Raw genomic sequence first — 19,360 nt, 5'->3', positions numbered from 1 at the left:
GGTTCTATCAAAATCCTCTGAGATTAGAGTTCACAGGAGACAACTGGCCTGATTAGCATCCGGAACAACTTTTGGTCCTAGTTTCTATGCTTCAGGGGGTGCTAGTGTACTTACACTTTTACCTCCAGTTTGTTTTCACAGATATAATATAAAACTTATACTGTATATAATAATATATAAGATATAATGTACTGGAATGTCAGTGAAGTAAAGGGAGCGTTTGATGTCATCCAAAGATGTCTGAAGGAATGTTGGATGCCTGGATGTAAGATTTACTGCTATTTGTCATCTTTGTCAGTTTGTGCAAAATTTTGAGAAGTACATGGACCCTGCGTGGAGCTGAGGTGTGACCAAGCCCTGAGGAACAGCACTAGGCTTTGCATCAGTTTTGGCCTCCATTGAAATTTCTGGTCACATGATGTGCCTGGGCCTAGAAGGACTTTTTCTGAAGTTCCTCATAGGGCCTGATGAAGGGACAGTCAGGTCAAAATGTTTCCTCATTAGTTAAAATATGAGTTTGGGAGCTATTTTGTTTTTTACTCTGCTTTTTCCTACGGAATCAGCCATCCTGCACCTGGCTTATTAAGACACTTGTTGTTATTAATTAAATTGTTTCACTAGGCTTATTGGGAATGTATCAAATTATAATAATACAAAGTAGTGTGGTAGTTTGGTACATATCGATTCTGAATATTCTATATTGCATATAACAGTTTTAATACTCATTTTACGCAGTGTCGATACAAAAAATGCACTGAAACTCTCACAATCTGCCAACATAGCCCCACCTCGTCTCGCTTACAGCGCCGTATTCTCATCTCGTTTGCCCCGGTTGATTCACTTTCTTTCCCCTGCCAGAGTTTCAACAAGCAAAGCACCTGCAGGACCAACACACCGACCTCCAAAAAGAACTTTGAGAGGTTGGAGATGTTTCAACATCACTGAAGTATTAAACAATATGGCCCAGTAAACTGTTAAGCTGGTTGTCCTGTTGTTCAGCCAATAAACATCAGACACAGCAGAGTTTCAGTTGATAGGAAAATACATTAATAAATTAAATGATTCTGTTCTGCTAGACAAACAGTTCTATTAACTTGACTTAATTTCTACGAGAAGCTGATTAGATCATTTAGTTATTAAATTCAGTAATTTAATCAAGGTTGTGTCAAATCCCCCCTGTGGTAGCGAAAATGGTATTGAATATCGATATTTTTAAGGTATTGTATCAAAATTAGAAATTCCAGTATCGTGACAGCACTAATGCAAAGAGTAATTTCTCAACACATCTATAAGTGGAACCCATGTGACTTAAATGGCTGTCTTTGGGGTTGCAGCTTGGTTTAAACTCTGTACATTAATCCTTTGAAGGCATCAGGGCTGTTCTTGTCAAGGAGTTTGGCAGATTTGGTGAAGTGTGTCATCGAACTAGGGTGTGGTCAGAGTTTGAAACAAACAAGATGAGCAACGGGAGTCATCATGACACCATCCATCACATGCAAAATATGGAGAGGCACTGTAAGTAACAGAAGCTCAGGGATTTATGGTGTTGTCATTGGATACAAGTTGCTTAATTGATAAATAGTAGAAGGATTGTGCAGTAATGACTCCCTCATCCAAACTATTAAAGAAAGTAACCTTTAGTATCAGTATTTCTTATTCCTTTCCAACACTGATTGAACCCATAAGCATGATAGAGTTAGTGCCTTCCTCACCACTTTACACCAGCAGGGAGTCATCATAATCCTCCAGACATTCTCTCAAAGGCCACGTGTGACCTGTTTGCTGCCCAGCGAGGGGTGGAACCAAGAAGTTCAGTGGTGGAAGCAGTGAGGGTAAAGACAGAGAAGGAAAGAAAAAAAAAAAAACAGATGGCTGGATGGGGACCAAGCGTGGACCGGTCACGTGACGGGCGGCGTGCCATGGAACTTCCTGCTCGCTCTCCCTTTCTGTCACAGCAGTTGGTGTCACTACTCGCGCCGTCTGCGTGAATTCGAGGCCCTGGCTGAACAGATTGGCCAGTCGGCGAGGATCATTCGCAGAAAACTCTGCTAATCTCCCACCGGCTGCCTCGACCACACTCACATACACTGTCTCTCTTTCTTTCTTTCTTTCCTCTGTGCAGACTTCTCGTCAAAACTGTGTCGAGGGAGGGCAGAGGATTTAGAAAACATGTCATCATGAGCTCCGTTCCAAACCAAGATATCCACCATTCGGGGAAAAAAAGAAATACCTACTCTTACTAAATAATGCTTTTAAGTTTTTGACCATCTTAAAGGGATATTACAGCCTAAAATGTACCATGTTTTTGCATGTCACTTTAGCACGAATCTGGACTGCTTTGTGTATTACCCAGCTACTAGATGCAGAAACAATTTCCTTTTGAAACATCTAGTAATTCATGACTTAAAATAGGTATATAGGTGGGTCATTTTCAAAGACATTATGAGGTGATGTTTTATCAGAATAAAATAAAGTAACCTTTATTTACATAGCATTGTTTGTGCATAATGACGTTCATATTTATGTGTAAAGCACCATTTTATAACATTTCAGTTCAGAGTGTAACAAGGGAGACAAAAGGCATTGTAGAAGAAGAAAAATAGAAAACAGCAGAGGCACTAAAACAGCAGAGAGATACAATACAATAAAAAAAATCACAATGCAATGTGCTCCCAATAATGCAATCCACTGTCAAGTTCCACTATAAAGTTAAACTTTATTGTCCCCAAAGGAACGTTTGTCTTGCAACCAGTTTTAGGATAGAACACAAAGAGTTTTAAGAGACAAAATATATATATTACAAAAATAGGAGAAACAAATAAGAAACATACACCATGCAAGCTCACATAAAACAATGGACATGAAGTGACAGCAAAAGTGCATCATGCCATCATCAGAGTTAAAACAACGCAGAGCAATGCTGATGCTCGCACCTGAACTTCACATTTTTGCTCAGACTGAAGAGGAGGAGACACTTTTCCACCACAGCAAATCCACAATGACAACCCTTTCTGCATTGATACTATAGAAATACTATATGGTTGTATACAAAATACCTGGAAATGGATCTTACATTTTCTTATAGCCATTCTGCTGTCAAAATTATTTATTTTACTTTAATCATTTAAATGTAGGCTTACTGGAGCATATGCATGCACTTTTGCAGCTGGAAAATATAGGAAAAAGTAAAAAACATATATTGGATCAGACTTATTATTGGATATGGCTGACTATTAAATTACTCTGATCAGGTGCAATCTGATCAGGACTGGTTCTGGCTTTTGGGGCCCATGTCACCTTGAGTCCATGGGTTTGTGCCTGGTAAGCCCATTTGGTTAACCAAAAAGTTTTCACATTTAATGAATTACAAAATACAATGCAGTAATGCTTCAAAGCTTTCATTTATGATGGCTGGTTTCCAAGTTAAATTCAAACAATGCTGTGAAAGTACTTATTTCAAAAATGTTTAATTCTTTGTCCTCTGTTTTTTTCGCTTCCCTCCACAAATGACTCCTGTTTCCATCTTTCTCTGTGTCTTCCTTCAGCATTCTTCCTCCGTCCAGCCTTTTCTTTTTTTTCTGAGAGCCGAGCGGAGCAGAGCATGAAAGTGACTTCTTCGATCATCTCTGCAGCCCGCGGCGTCCTGTTCAATCCCTCCATCGGCATGATGGACTTTAGGGTCACGACTCGCTTCCTCCTGGAAACTTGCCTTGACTGAGAGGAGTCTTAAGATGGTGAGAACACACACGCACGCATGTACACACTTGTGTACACACACTGGCAGGGGCACAATACAGATACATTGTGCACACACTCTCTCAGACCACACACGAGTACTCACCTAAAAATACATTTGTTCACACACACAGACATTCACAAATCACCCACACACATGAAAAGACACACAGATAACTCACACAGTGTTACTTTGCCACTTTGTAGCACTTTACTGTGTTCAGATGACTTTTTAGGGATGGTGTTTCTTAGTGTTTTTGTTTTACTTATCAGCATGTTTTAGTAGGTTCATTGACTTATAATGTAATTTAGTTATTGGATAATTTAGTTAATTTTAAAGTCAGACAATAGTACAGTATGATTTGAAAATCTTCTCTACAACTTACAAAGACTTACAGCTGTTACATAACTTGTTCATTTATAAGGTAAATTGAAGTAAGTCATTCATTTTAAATATAACTATAGTATTTAAAAAGATGAAGATGAAAGACAGACAAAGTAAAAAAACATGTCTCTCTCTTTGAGGTCTAAACTGGTTAGCCGGAAAACTCGAGCTGCGTGACGCTACAACAACTAACGACTCCATAAACTCAAACGCGATGTCACTGCTCTCCTCCATCTCAAACAGCATCTCTCTCTTATAAATTTAATAAGAACTGCAGTAAAGCTCAGCTGCAGTGCTGTGTGACATCGCTGTGTGAGCGCTGTTTAGTCTTTACAAGGTAAATCCCTCCCTTCTCTTGTCTTTTTTTAAAAGAATGAATAACAAATGGGCCAAGTACAGTACAGCATGGCTGTGTCCTTATTTTAAAATGTAAATATCCAATTTTTCAAGGGGCTGTTCACTTCTAAAGGAGAGGTCTAATATTCTTTATACAAGCATCTCTCAACACTGACAGATTTGATGTTAAAGTAAAGTTGTAGGCATTAGAAGTTCAATATTCAGACATTAGCAGTCATCGCGTTTCAGTGTTCATAACTTTGGTGCTTTCTGGCACATGTGTGAAAGTTAGTGTTTTGCACTGAAATCATGTTGCGGGCTTTTGCTTAAAGTCCAAAATCTGCATAATTTCAAGGAACAAGAGCAAGAGTCAAGGTAACAGACAGTAACAGTAACAGTTTTATTTTTTTTCAAATGCAGATCAATTAATGTTGCGGACCTCTAAAGGAGACAAAACCAACATTAAGAAAAATCTAAAATCTGTTGCACTTTCAGAAAAGCATTAGTTCATTTTATTTTTAGTTGTTTATTTTTCCTCTGTAAAAACACAGTTAAATTGTATGAGCAGTGTTATTGTAATACAACTTATCATTTTACATTCTAAGAATTTAGTCACATTAATACAAAGAGGCATAAAACAGTATATAAGGACAATTTCCTGTGTAAAGCCTTTTATCTGCGGTTTTGTTGACAATGGTCTGTCCTAAAGATGTACCTGAAGGGTGGGATGTTAGCACGATACCCTGAGGCAGCTGAGGAAAACAGTAAATGGAAACCTGACATGTGTTCATGTGGCAGCAGTTCTTGACTCAGTGTCAGCTGGTCAGCAGCTCTCAGTATGTAATCACATTTTCAATTGCCTGAACAACTTCATGGTTGATTATCTGCCTCTTGTGGAGGAGACGGGCAACACTCTGAATGCGGATGGATGTGTTGATCTGGAGAGCCGGTGGTTAAAATGTGACCTCTCATCAAAGGAGAGTGCAGACTCTCTGGGCTAAGGGTGTGTGTTGTCAACTGTCAGTAGTGTTTTTATTTCAATTTACATAAGATGAAGCAATCACTAACTAATACTTTTCTGCATGTCTGATGTGAGGCTGAAGAGTCCAATAGTGTGTCTCTGTGGTGGGTCAGTCTGGCCGACATGTCCCTGTTGCAGGTAACTGTGGAGATGTGTTGGCAGGTATGCAGGAAACAGTTAGAGGTTACACCAACATCATCTCAGAGGTGTAGTTATGACAACAGCTACACAGTACAATAATGATAAATAATTTATTCGGCCAATTACTGAACAAGAAACTGATTATACAGAACATTTAATTGTAACTTGTGTTGTGACATTCCAACATTTTGTAAATACACAGTAGGACCTGGAGCAGAAGCCAATATTTTCCAAGTGAGACAAAACTATATGACCAGGAGGATTTGCTATAATGCAATCTGTGGATCAGAATGGTTGTAATAGCCTCAGCCTTTATGTTCTGAGCAAGCTAGCTGCTGGGTGCTAGTCAAAGTTACACAACGTTGCCAAGCCGATGAATTTCTGCATTTTGACCATTTCTTATTAACACGTAGCTTTATCACTAACTTCAGGGCCTGTCTATCGAGTAGATTTACATACAGCTGCAACGCATACATACCGGCGAGGATCATGGAGCAGTACGGGCTTCTGTATAACAACAAAGCTAACACTAGCTGAGCTAGCACTGAAGTATAAAGTTCTACAAAAACAATATGAAAAACAATTTCCAGCATCCATCCTATTCTCGTTATTTTGTTGGCTTCAAATGAGGCTTAACGCTTTCTCTTGACTGCCCTTATATATATTACAACATTAATGTTAGTCCAACATTGCCCCTGCCTGTGGGAGTACAATAGACGCTCACCACATAAGCTGTGCAACATGCTAACAACAACTTCAAAGGCTAACCTACAAAATCAACACTAAAATAACATAAGACATGGTAAAACGGACATCTCCCAAATTTGAAGTTGGGTGGCGGACAGACAGTATCGATTCATCCTTGAGCTTGAACGTTACCAGTTAGCCCAGAGTAAAATGCACAAAAATGTTGTCATCAAAATAAAGTTTATATATTTTAACAAGGCCAGACTGCAAGGTAGATTTCAGTGTGTCACCTACCTGGAGATGTTGCTGTGTTACATAGTGAAGTAGATAAGTAATAGTGTTGTGTCGTTCAAAGAACGTTTCGTTCATTTGACCTAATCGTGTATGTGACTCAGGAGGAATGGGTTGTCTCAGTGAGTAATTCGTTCATTTTCACGCATGCATCAATAGTCTTGGACTCGTTCACTCGTTACACAGCAGCTGCAAGGTCTCCGTCAGCACAGGAAACAGAATTGATTAGTTCAGGACTCATAACTGTGGTTCTCTGGGTTTGAGTCGTTCATTTGTCACGTGACAGCTGGCTACATGGCTGTGGTAAGCAGGCAGCACAGGAAACAGAATTGATTAGTTCACGACTTATAACTGTGGGTCTCTGGGTTTGAGTCGTTCATTTTTTACGTGACATCTCGGCTACTGTGGAGCAGGAATTAACTAATCGTTCAGCGCTCACATGGGTCCTCCTCGGAGTCTGTCTTCACTCAGCAGGCTGACTTAGCCAGCACCGGGGAATGAGAGGCAAGTCTGTTGTCAGGTCACTGGACTGACATATATCTAATATCTATTTTGATAATTTTGTGACATTTAATAAAGCATAACGTTATTACAGCGCAGTTACGTTGTGCTATAGTTTTAACACAGCCGCACCGTAACTTTAGTCCTGCTAGTGTTTACAGCCAACAGCTGATGAGAGTTGTTCTGGGTCCACTTCAGAGCCCTGACAGGGTTCTACCGGGAGCTGAATTACCACAGAGGTCGTTTCCTCTCCAAAACAAACGGACCCAGACATTAAACCATTAAAACACAGCCACAAAGCAACGTTAGCGTTAGCCCTGTGGTTTGTTTACAGCTAACAGCTGATCTGGTCCGCCAGAGAATGCAACTTAACTTTTACCATTTATTTATCGACAGAGCCCTGCTGTTGTTTCACCGCTCCTCACTGGTGAACACTGATGTGCAGTGTTTGAGATTATTATTAAATTTGTAAAATTTTAATAAGAGTGTGTTTTATTCATTTAGTGTGTCAAGCTTATTACTTCAATATATTCCCTGTAAATCTGATGTTAATATATAGATTTTACTCATGGATAGGCGTTAGGCTACTGTATGAATGAGCACTTTAGCGATATAGTGATAGTAATTATAATTATTATATATATGGCTGGTCTGGTTGTATACTCAGGAAAGATTGTGAAAATGGACGGATTTAGCTGGAGTAGTGGCTTAATCAAAAATTGACAACATATTTCTGTGTTTTTACATGGTTTGAATTTGGTTGTGGCTCCATGGGGCTTTATAGAACCATGACAGAGAAAGATCAAGAGGTGAATTTGTGCATTATACTTTCTGTGTTTGAGAACTGCGCTGTTTTTTTTTATTTTATTTGCCCACTAGAGGGCTGCAGCACCGCAATAACCAGCCTAGTTAAAATGAACGAAATGACACAAAAAAATCTTAGTTAATTTTAATGAATGAGATTTGGTGACTCAAGTATTTCAAAAGAGTGACTTTTCCCATCACTAATAAGTAATGGAAGACAAGGCTGGACTACAATCAAGGCATTTCAGGCAGTTCAGGAGCTGTTTTTTCTCTCAGAGAATAACTCCCTGTGGGAGTAACTCCTTTAGGTTTTGTACGTTTGCAGACGTTTTACATGTAGCAAAAAGCTATAGGCTATATACCACACTAAAGGAAATGGAAAACTCCAAAAAGCATAATGTGGCCTCTTTAATGTCCAATGCTGACATTTTTACAATGGTTTCTGATGTGCATGGCAACTATGGTAATTAAAGTTAAAGTTAGATAAGATTTGTGGTTATGACAAATAAACTGCGGTTAAGGTGTGGTTGAGGTTAACCAACACTTGGCTAGGAATGAGGAAAGATTGTGGTTGTGGTTATAGAAAGAAAATTATCAACTGTTGGATTGAGATACGAACTGTAGTGTCTTGCACTTTACTTTACTTTGTACATTAACACTGAATGTTGGCATTGGACTGAAAATGTGGGCTGCAGAACTGTCCAATATGAATGTAATTGATAGGAAACTGGGCTAGAACAGTGCAGTCAGTAGCAAAGTGTTAGCATCCGTCATGTTATCTACCGCCTTACTAAGTTCTTGACTTATTCATTGGTGTGTCTAATGTTGCCCCTCCATTAAAAGCTGTGTTAAAAACTGGGTTTAACCCCACCAATGAGATTAGGCCTGCTCCTGCCCTCAGAGGAACTCTGCCTGCAGAGAAATGTGTGTACAAGTGAAACTCCACTGTGCGACAAAGCCACACTGGATTTATTAAAATCCACTCCAAAATGTACTCATGCTTTATCCGGCAGAAAACGAGAGCACCGTTTATACCTCTTGGCTCCGGTCGTGAGGCGGCTGAGGAGACGAGCACCCAGTGTACTTTAAATGTGTGAAATGTGGCGAGGAGAGGCAGCAGGGACCACCAGGTGCTGCCTCTCCACCTCGAGCCGGCCGAGGAGCGCTTCTCCTCTCCAATAACCCAAAGGGCTGAGATGCCACTCGCAGCAGCCGAGCCAAAAGACATTTCAAGTGTGCACTTCAAAGGGGACTTGGATTATGTTTGCGCACAGTCTATCCTGAGGGGATCCTTTGAAGGGAAACTTACTGCAGAGCCACTGGTGGCCGCTCAGTGTGTTTGTTTGTCTAAACCCATTTTACTCACTGCTCCTGCCACTGTGCTGTGGTGCAAAAGTTTCAATGTAAACAGAATTTAAAGAGTTTTATTCCAAAAAGTACAGAATATGAAGCTTAAGTTCCAAGTTTCTAAAACAAGGAGCATCCGGTCTGTATAGAAATATATCTTAAATACCTGCGGTGTTGTGGCACAAAATAACATAACTCATAACGATAATGTAGCTATCCACTTCCATGGATTGCACAACTCCACCAAACTTTAAGAGTTTCCTGTAAGGAAAGGAATGTATACCATACCATGGCGGAAGAAGTGCTTTCAGATTTCTAAAATACAGCTGAAAGGTTTATAAAATGGTTGGCTCTTATGTTAAATATACAGTAGGTAGTTAGTTCACTAAAACATGCAAAACAACTGGTCTTTTTAATGACTGTGACATGGTTATACAATGTACACATTTATATTTTTGTGGTGAACCTGAAACATGGTTTTAAAATGTTTAGACTGTAATTTTAGCTGCCAAAGACTCAAATAACACATACCCACATAATACGTACGACATTGTATTCATAAAATGACTCTACCATGGGATGAAATGCTACTCAGAAATACTGGAGAGAGAAATCCAGTTTGTCGTTTTGTAAACCAAAGTCATTTGCAGGTTTCCAGCGACCCACTGTAACATCAGCTTTCAATTCAGTTCAACATATCAGCATGTGTCACTGCAGTAATGCAAAGGTGGCTGCTGATTAGCAGCTAACAAATTGCACGGCGTTGAGGGGAGGCAACCAACATCTGTAGGACACCTGCACCCGCGGATGCCAGGATATGAAACACCGCTGAAAAAAAGGGACGTCAGGGTGTTAGGGAAACCGAAACAACAGCAACTCTGGCAGGCGATTATCATAATTAAAGCCGCATCAATTAAAGGGGTCAATCACTGCACGGCTGCCACCTTCCTCCGCAGATGGTGAAATTTGTTTAGGGCTGCCTCCTCCTGACTGACACCGCAGAGGGACAGAGACAGAGCTGCACTTATACCACCACTATGATAACTACACAGACGTAAGAGCAGGACTCCCCGAGAATTAACTTAAAAATACAGTGAGTTTAAAGCATTTATGGCATTGTCAATCAGGTTTCAGCTCTCTTTCCTGCTGGACCAATAAATTCAACAATAGTCAATCCCAGAAGCACCCATAGTCTGCCCTTTCCATCTTTTGCCTTGTAAAAACACATAGACACAAGGTTTACTTCTTGACCTCACAGATTTCACTATTTGTTTTTTTTATTGATATACAGTACACAGCACCAAGGTGGAATCAAACCTTTATGAGAGAGACTTGATTTTGGTCATATTTCTTCTACATATTTATAAAAACATGTTTCATTATATAAATGAATAATGTGGATTCTGTTTGGGGTTGAACTTTGGAGCCTCTGTTGTCCCATTTGGAACTGTGGTAGACATTCTCAGGCAAGTAAGAAGCTTTGTAGTGAAGTAAATTATAGTGTTTTGGTCTAGATTGATCAGTGTAGTGAAAACTGATGGTAAATAGTCTAGATTTAAAATGGCTTCTCTAAAAACTTTAGGATGCTGCCAAATGACGACATGGTCGAGTATTGGTAGGCTATTATCATTTTGATGGATAATTATTGGTATAGATAAGAACATACTATGTGGACATTAAGGCTATATTACTGTAATATTCTACTGTATGGGAGTAGTCTAGGATTTAGGAATGGAAGGGTTAAAAATACTAAACATTTTCTGTGGGAGAAGAATGGTCTTCTATTTGCAATAGGATAAAGCAATTTTGTTTCCACTATCATCATGTGACAGTACACCCATGACTGCTTGCTTTTTTTTTAAAAACCCTGTAGTGGCCAAGTGTTCATGTATATTGGCATGGCAGCAATTGCAGTATCCACATTTAAAATACAATTATTTGTGTTTGCTTGTTGGGCTAACTTAACATGAGAAGTTAAGGTTACAGTAGTAAAGCTGCAATATTTAGCTTTTTTGACTTGAACTGAGAGGTATTTCCATTTGCAGAGAGATGCTCTGAACTCCAGCAGCTGCAGAGTGAAGCAGGATTCGCTCTTTGTCCCTGAGGTCCACCTTGAAGCAATGGGGAGTGATCAGATGCGGCAGCTTTGGCCAAGGTGGGCGCTGCATAGCCTGCATTTTGCATTTTAATCATGCCAGCCTGGTGACAGCAACTGCAAAAGACGATCAGTTAGACTGATGTACTATGAGGCAGATAAATATTGTCTTGTAGTGTTGAAAACATTGTACTTATTAATGTAATTTTCCACCAGTTCTTATGTCTTGACAGAGCTGATCCGATATCAGTGGCTACAAATCACAAAATATTAGGATCTGCCCTTTCATTGACACTTTAGAGTGAGAGTTTCTTGGGTGATGATGAACATATTAACCAATGCTGGGGTTAAACATGACTAAGTGTTCTCGGATTATCTCGCTGTGAGCTCATCTCGCCGCCCAATAAGTGCAGTAAACAAAAAGGCCGGAGCTGTAACTTAACTTTCTCTCTGGAACCGGGTATAAAGCTGCCACCGACCTGAAAGGGGACATGTGGGTGGGTACAGCGGCCGCGGGGTCCCGGCGGGGTGCCGGCTTCCACCCAAGATGAGGACTGACACCGGGGTTCAGGGGTTAATTTGTGTAACAGGCGAATTTGCATACAAATGAAAAATGACAGAATTTTTCTGTTCTCCGCAACTTTCAATGTCATCCGCATCAAGCCGGCCCTATCTGCCGCTCCCCCCCATTCCCCCTGCACACCGTTTGAAGAATATTCATTACTTGTGAAGCTGGGGCACCTTGTTTGCTATTAATCTCCACCGCAGGTCAATGACTTAATTTGCTCAACTTTATCAGTGGTGCCATTCACTTTTTCTTTCTTCCTCCGCCCGTCCGTTCCCTTTGTAGCTTTTTCTAAAGTGTTCTCATTGCTTCTCTTCATAGAGACCGGCTAAGCTTTTTAAAGCACAACAAAGGCACAGTAACTCTGGTCTCTGAAAGAGTTTTGAAGACATAAATGAATTACTTGAGAGGGAAATATACGCCGGCCCTCTAGATTGCTCCTTCTTCTCTCCTCCTGCGACTTCTAGAGATATTTCCACTCAAATCTCTCTTTTTTTCTCCTCCCCTCCTCTCTTAGTCTTGATTGGATTGATTGTTTTTCTAATCCAGGGGAAATTACTTGCAAATAGAGGTCTCATAATCATGGTGAAAATAGTGAAGAAAGGAGTAAAATGACAAGAACTTTCCACTGATAGGAAAACAGAAAGACATAGGTGAATTCTGCGTACAGTGTCTTGTGTCTACTTCTTTTCCAATTAAAGGCCTTTTCAGATAAAACCACAGACCATACTGAAGCCATATTTGATCGTAGACATTCTTTAAACACATTTACAGAAAATTTCATGAAGCATGTCCCATGGGAATGGATTTAAACTAGATTAATCAGACATCGAATTACAAATCAAGTCAATTAGTCCTTACCAATACTATCTCTACCCGAGTCTTCAACCTTTGTGCCACATACAGTCAAGCACAGTGAAGAACTTTAACATACTGCTAGTACTGTGAAAATGTACATGAATATGAACTTGTAATATACGTATCAGTAGATTAGACTCTTATCTCTTTGGCCATTGTGGTCATTTTCCAAAAGAACACCTTGTCAATAAAACACTCCAGGTACAAATCATGGCAGAGTATACAACTGAAACCTAAAAGCTGCATTAATTTTTTTTTTTTTTTTTGGCCACTCGGGGGCAGCAGAACAAGCTGTAAACACAACACTGACATATCATCACTTTATAAAGTTGATGTGGCTGTTAACAACCGCTTGACTAATTACACAGTCAGCAGACACATAGCAACATTGGCTTTAATTTGGAGAATTTGATGAATCTAGGTCCAATATTCAGTCTTACATGAGCTCTGTTTTGGTGTCCAACAACTCCTGTAGAAAATATCTATAGAAGAATCAGATGATAACTATATGTGGGTTTGTCACTGGGAGCGACATCTTTCACATTAGATGTTGGCATTTTTTTTTTCATTAATGAATGTCAGATTTAACATTAGTGCAACTTTAAACAGGCAAATATTGTTCAAATTTTTTTTTAAATTTGGGCGGACTACTCCCTAAAGGTCTTTTGAGGGGCTCTTGAATCACTACCTCAGTCAGATGGAAGAAGTGACTTAGTCTAGTTTAGCTCCAGTGTGCATTTCAAACAGTCAAGCTTATTTAAACAAAGTATCTCAGCACATTTTACTTCCTCATAAATGGACTAAAATACTTAGATTGTATACTCTGTGGATTAAACATTTATTTTAATCCCTAATTGGTTAAGCCTGAACTCACCAAACAAAATAGAAGTGCGTAGTTGGGCTTTCCTTAGGCATGCATGAAGTATAAAACAAATAGTGGGGGAATTAAATGCTTCACATTCTATATTGTGGAGTATTAACTAGGCATTACACAGTATCTGAGAATCCATACGTTTGTTGATCTCAACATAAGATGCACGTCTGGCGGAGTGGTGACATTTGTTTACTATAAGCAATATTTGAGAATCTGTAAGTGAATCCGTACATATGAGCAACCACAGCAACATTAGAAGTAACTGTAACTTTGGTTGTTTGCCTCCTGCAGGCATTTTGAACCACTGAATCCAAATTTCCAGCTTCATTAAATAGCCCCACTCCTCCCTCTTTCCAGGAGAGGAAAGTTGAATGGAAGGCAGGAAGAAAGTGCAAGAGAGAAAGTATAAAGCATAAAGCAAGAGAGTGAGAGAGAAAAAATGTCTTGTGAACCATTGTTTGGATCTTTATGCAAAAACACCCTTTGCGTTTCAAACTCTTGATCCCCCATAGGCAAAGGAGAGGAGCGTATTGATCTGCGCTGAGAGGAGACAGCCCTTTCATCATGCTTCCTCCTCACCTTAGACAGCTTTGAGGGGGCTCCTTAAGGATCGTAGCACCCTTGCCTGGCTACCGGCCAGAGATTAGATGGTGATAACCTACCCAACCCTAATAGGTAGTGAACAAAATCAGAGGCTGTCTAATTAGAGCTGATCAAAGCCGAGGACTTTATCCCCAAAACAAACCTGCACATTTGAATGTGCTTAGGAGAGGGGAATGCAAAGGGTGGAGGAGGTGAAGGTGGAAAGAGGAGGGGAGAAGTTGGAGGTTTTGAGAGTCTTGGAGACATAGCGGTTTTCTTTTTTTTTTTTTTGATGATGATGATGATATGCACAGCCTCGCCCGTTCACCATTTCTTCTGTTCTACTTCATTTGCATGCAGATGTGTAAGCACAGAGAGGGCTGTGAGCAAGTGGTTATTCATGAGTGGGAGGTTTTGGCGTACATCTCTACATACCTGTACACATAAAATTCAATCTGCATTTGTGTTCAAATTGCTCAATTTTACCTTATGAGATTATAGTAAGGTATTTTTTTTCATGCAAACAGGAATATTGTCGTTACTTAATGTGACTTACCTTAATATTGATCAGCTAAAAGCCTAAATTGTGAATTATGTATACCCAACCTTTATACATAGAGATCTATAAAAGTCAAAGTCATTTGACTCCCCACTGTCAGCACTTGATCAGCACAGTTTTCCAACACTGCAAACTGAGGGACCGTAGATCTTTCTTATTTGTTCAAATAGAATTCTGCTGGTAGCAGACCAGTGACATATCACATGTATCATAACATCCACACCCATTGTTTTCTACTCAAGACCACATAGTGACAACATCTTGTCAACTTCTTAGGTTGCTCCACTCTGCACAGAATAATAAAACAGAAAAACAGAAGTAAACAAGGAGCAACAGAGGTTAGCTGCGGTTAGCTCATACTTGCTAACCCTCCCGATTTTCACAGGAGACTCCCATGTTTCATTGTCCTCTCACAGTTTCCGGTCACATTTCTTCCGAATTATGACAAGTGTTCACAACTTTCTGTCCTATCCATGACGGTTTCTGCCGCCTTACAACACATCTGCCTCACAAGCAAACAAGTTTGGCTGTTCACACTGTTATAAAAAGATCAGATCTGAGTGACATATGAGCAAAAATATCGGATTTGGGTCAGTTTGGCCTGCAGTCTGAACACAGCCTTTGTAAATTGTTGCCGTCCAGAACAACTTCAATGCTCCTTGTCATTTATTCTCTAAGTCTTTGGAGCTCTGCTGGAGGGAACATCATTCTTCCAAAAGTCATCTCTCCAAAATCTCCAATTGTGTATGATTCACATCATCTTCATGTCCATCATACCATTCAGAAAGGCATTTGGCCTGTAATTTGCATTCGGTCCTTTTGCTTTACCTTAATTTTCTTGCCCATCCGTACACCCTCACAAGTTTCTTTTGAAGGCAGCATCTGTTCTGAAATCAAAGTCTTTCCTTTTGGTTTCTTTTGAGACCAGTTGCCCCTCTAACCACAATGAAGTCATCAAGCCGTTGCTTCAAAAAGCCAAATCTGAAGCCTGTCTGACTGCACTTTGAGATAAGAATCTTCCTAAAGGTTTTCTGTGCGGGAAAAGTCGGCAAAAGTCATAAGTGAAAGCAATTAGTGTGATTGCAGAAAGGAAGGAGAAAAGTGCAAATGTTTCACTGCTCAAGACATCATACAGTAAGCACTGTATGGCGGGAACTAGACTGAAGTATGAGTGTCTAGGTGCTTGTGATGAACGTTGCAGATCGAGATGTAAACGAGCGATGGCAGCAAGTATGGCCGAGATCCAACCACTTTTCCTGACGGTGTTAAATTTTGCCTTTGACCACTTGTAACCTTTCTTCTCACCGTCACATTGCCCTTTGTTTTGGTGATTTTGGCGTTCCGTTGGGCTAGTTTGTTTTTTGACAGCCAATGTATGCAATACACTCATTCGTCACATCATACTAATTTGCTCTTCCAATTGGAATTGAAGTGTTTTTTTCATTAGGTGCTGTTTCTGTGAGGACAGGAGCCAAGTAGTGCTGATGAGGCCAAAATGCAGCAGCAAATGTGTCCAACCTCATCCCATTTACTGTCAGACGTCCCCCAGAAGTATGATGCAAATGTACAAATTGCCACGACTGTGAATGTATTTGAAATTTGATCACATTTCATACCCGCACACTCGGCCTCTGCCCCCAGAACTTCACACACCATCAAAAAAACATACAACGCCCTGAGTTTTCTCCTAATGAATTCCTGATAAAGGAAAGTTTATTTTTCCATATTTACTTTTTGTATTACATTTACACATTTCCAGCCATTCAAGGCCACCAAGATATATGTGCCATGTCCTAATCTTAATGGAAGGAGCACATTTGGCAGTCCGGTTTTGCATACATTTCCCAAAATATTAGATGCGAGTGTTTGGCCTCACAGCTCAGGAAAGTTCAGTCTTTTTAACACACAAACTAGTTGAACACAGACCATTTTCTCATACTGTGAATTCACTTTCAACTGTCTCTTTGCTCTGTATTTCAGATCTCGTCTACCTGTGATCCTTGACACGTGGGAGCCCTCTTTCCTCTGGCATTAAACATATGCTCCGAACATATGTTCCATGCAACATATGCTCCGCTAAAGCTGCTGTTAACTTCTTTTTTGTGCCAATATAGAATCCTTGATGTTAAAATAAGATCTGAAGTATTCAGCACCGTTCTAAGAATTTCGATGAACCCTGGGGATCAACTCGAAGAAAAATGGGGAATTTCATGCCTGTAAGGCAAAATAGCATCCAGTGAAGTCATATGATGATGATGATGATAACATTTTGTCAGATCGAGTATGAAATATGAGTACAGTGTGTTTCTGCCTTCTTATTCAACTACATGTCTATGTGTGTGTGTCCAACATGCAGTGACTGTGTGTCTTGCAGGGAGGATTATTACCCATTGCCTCCGTGCATTAAGCCTCCCCTCATCCAGTGCCAAAGGCCTGACCCAAATATGGCTAAAAGACAACATGTGACCTGCTTAGCGTTTCACCCCCGGCTCCGCTAGCTCCAGGCTGTGGTGGCGGCGGTGATGGTGGTCCGGTGTGTGTGTTGGGGGGTTGCGGTGTGCAGAGAAGGTGGGGGTAGGGGTTGGGGGGTTCAGTCTATTAGTGGGAGAAAGCACAGATGCCGGCAGATGGCTAACATATTGTCCAGAGCTGACCCGAATGCAGAATAATTACTGGAAAGTTCAGCGCTCTCAGGTCTGTAGCCTGACTGCACCTCCAGTCACCGACTGTTGAAATGAACAGTACTAAGCAGAATTAGTGGACAGTTCTTCTGTTCATTAATTTAAATGTGATGCTGAAAAGAAACTTTACAGAACCTTCCTATTGTGTTTTTTGAAGAATTGCACGCCTACATAAACTTAAATAAAGTTTAAAATAACAAACATCAGAAATTCAGTCATGGAGGTTTATATCCAGGTCAAAAACATTTTTGGGAAATGGAACAGTTGCTTGTAAAAACATTACTTATCACACCATTTTTGTGATGATCGTGCGGTTTGGAATTATTTCAGTTCTGAACTGGTTAAACGCGAAACTACAGATTGCAGAAGTCTCTTTTTTTTTTGTTAAATGATTCAGGTTTTACCCCGCGACCCTGTAAGCACGATAAGCGGTTGACGATGGATGGATGGATAGATTCAGGTTTTAAGGTTCATTAAAGAGCTTCATTGCCAACGTCGACAAAATTGCAGTTACAACTCATAATATAAAAAACTCATATACAAATATTTAATAAGATAAGACTTTAGTTATTTAACACAAGAAAAATACTGTTTTGATATTGCATACTGCATTTGTCAATAAATGCATACAGGAAATAGCTGTACTTATTTGTAAATCAAGTGAAAAGATCTGCCATTGCAGTGAGTTTGTCTTGATTCTACTTTCTAGTTTGGAGACAGAGACACTCATTGCTAAAAAATGTTGAAACAAGTGCAATTCTGTTGGAAACAGGTTAAAATTCTTACTGCACAGACAGATTTTGTCATTTGTTTTTAGAAAATAAGGTTTTAGGGCTCATTTATAGACAGGAATGAGTTGATAAGATGGAGATTTCTGCTTTGATAAAGAGCAGAAGCACAGTTATGAAAGCTTTTATCGGAGAGCAGTAAAGTGCTGCTCACTTTAGAGGTACGCGCTTATGAGGTGTAACATTAAATCTGTAAACACCCCCACTTAATGACCGTAAAATAGCAACTTTAAAGCACTTGGTGATTCCTGTTTGTGTTTCTAAAAATGCATAGACTTTCTTATGAAAATCTGAATTATTTTATGCTCCTATTTAAATGATGCAGTTTGTGGTGCAGAAACATAAATAACTAAAAAGTAAAGAAATGTACGGACATACCACTGTATATTCACACATGCAACAATTTATACTTTTGTGTCAGCCTTTCATTGCTGAAACTGAGCTGTTTATGAAACTAAACTCTATCTTGTGATCCACCCCACTGCTCCCCGATCACACACACATCCACAAACACACACGGATGCAAATGTGTCTTTTGGCTATGAAAAAGCTGTCTGTACTCATTTGTAGTCTCCGGCCTGAGGATAAATCAGATCACGGTGATGGCGGCTACCAACCCCCCACCACCCACCCCTTCCCGCTCTGCTAACCACCCCTTCCGCAGCTCGTGGCTACTGGCCCAGCCGTGGCGCAGGTAGCGCTGGAGGGGGCCCCGTTCAGTCAGCAGGCTGCAGATGCTGCTCTCAATTGGGCTCTGTGTCCCCCAAACGTCCCCGATGCCAGGAGACCAGACACATTACTGCTGGAGTGACATTAAAACCAACAGAGAGGAATATAAACCTCTGTACTCACCATGCAGCCAGTCACATGAGTCTCCATGTAGAAATATGAGTAAATATAGTCCTATTACGCCCTCAGTGGCAGTAGACACACAGAAATGTATTGTTTATGTTGCTATAATATGAATCTAGCTGTCATTGATGTCTCGTTGACGGAATTTATTCACCGGCGCACAATTGATATGGATCGTGAGTCGACCTGCAACAGTCTGCAGACATTAATGTAAACAAGGTTGATGTTTGCTGAGGCGCAGTTATCAGCATCCTCGTA

General features: G+C 40.2%; 1 long non-coding RNA gene across 4 annotated transcripts in view; it reads left to right on the top strand.

The window, feature by feature from the left end:
* The window catches only part of LOC123977645, a 94,213-nt gene extending 77,128 nt beyond the window's left edge, over window positions 1–17,085 (top strand). Inside the window, exons 5-8 of one of the 4 annotated variants that reach the window (XR_006826730.1) lie at window positions 3,546–3,734; window positions 11,294–11,403; window positions 16,214–16,332; window positions 16,762–17,085. This is a non-coding gene — a long non-coding RNA (uncharacterized LOC123977645). The remainder of the gene's footprint in view (window positions 1–3,545; window positions 3,735–11,293; window positions 11,404–16,213; window positions 16,333–16,761) is intronic. The other 3 variants (XR_006826729.1, XR_006826731.1, XR_006826727.1) reach the window with 3 other exon arrangements.
* Window positions 17,086–19,360: the final 2,275 nt, after the last annotated feature.

The sequence above is a fragment of the Micropterus dolomieu genome, linkage group LG01, assembly GCF_021292245.1.
Source record: "Micropterus dolomieu isolate WLL.071019.BEF.003 ecotype Adirondacks linkage group LG01, ASM2129224v1, whole genome shotgun sequence".
Taxonomy (NCBI): domain Eukaryota; kingdom Metazoa; phylum Chordata; class Actinopteri; order Centrarchiformes; family Centrarchidae; genus Micropterus; species Micropterus dolomieu.
This window is presented reverse-complemented; position numbering and strand designations above follow the sequence as displayed.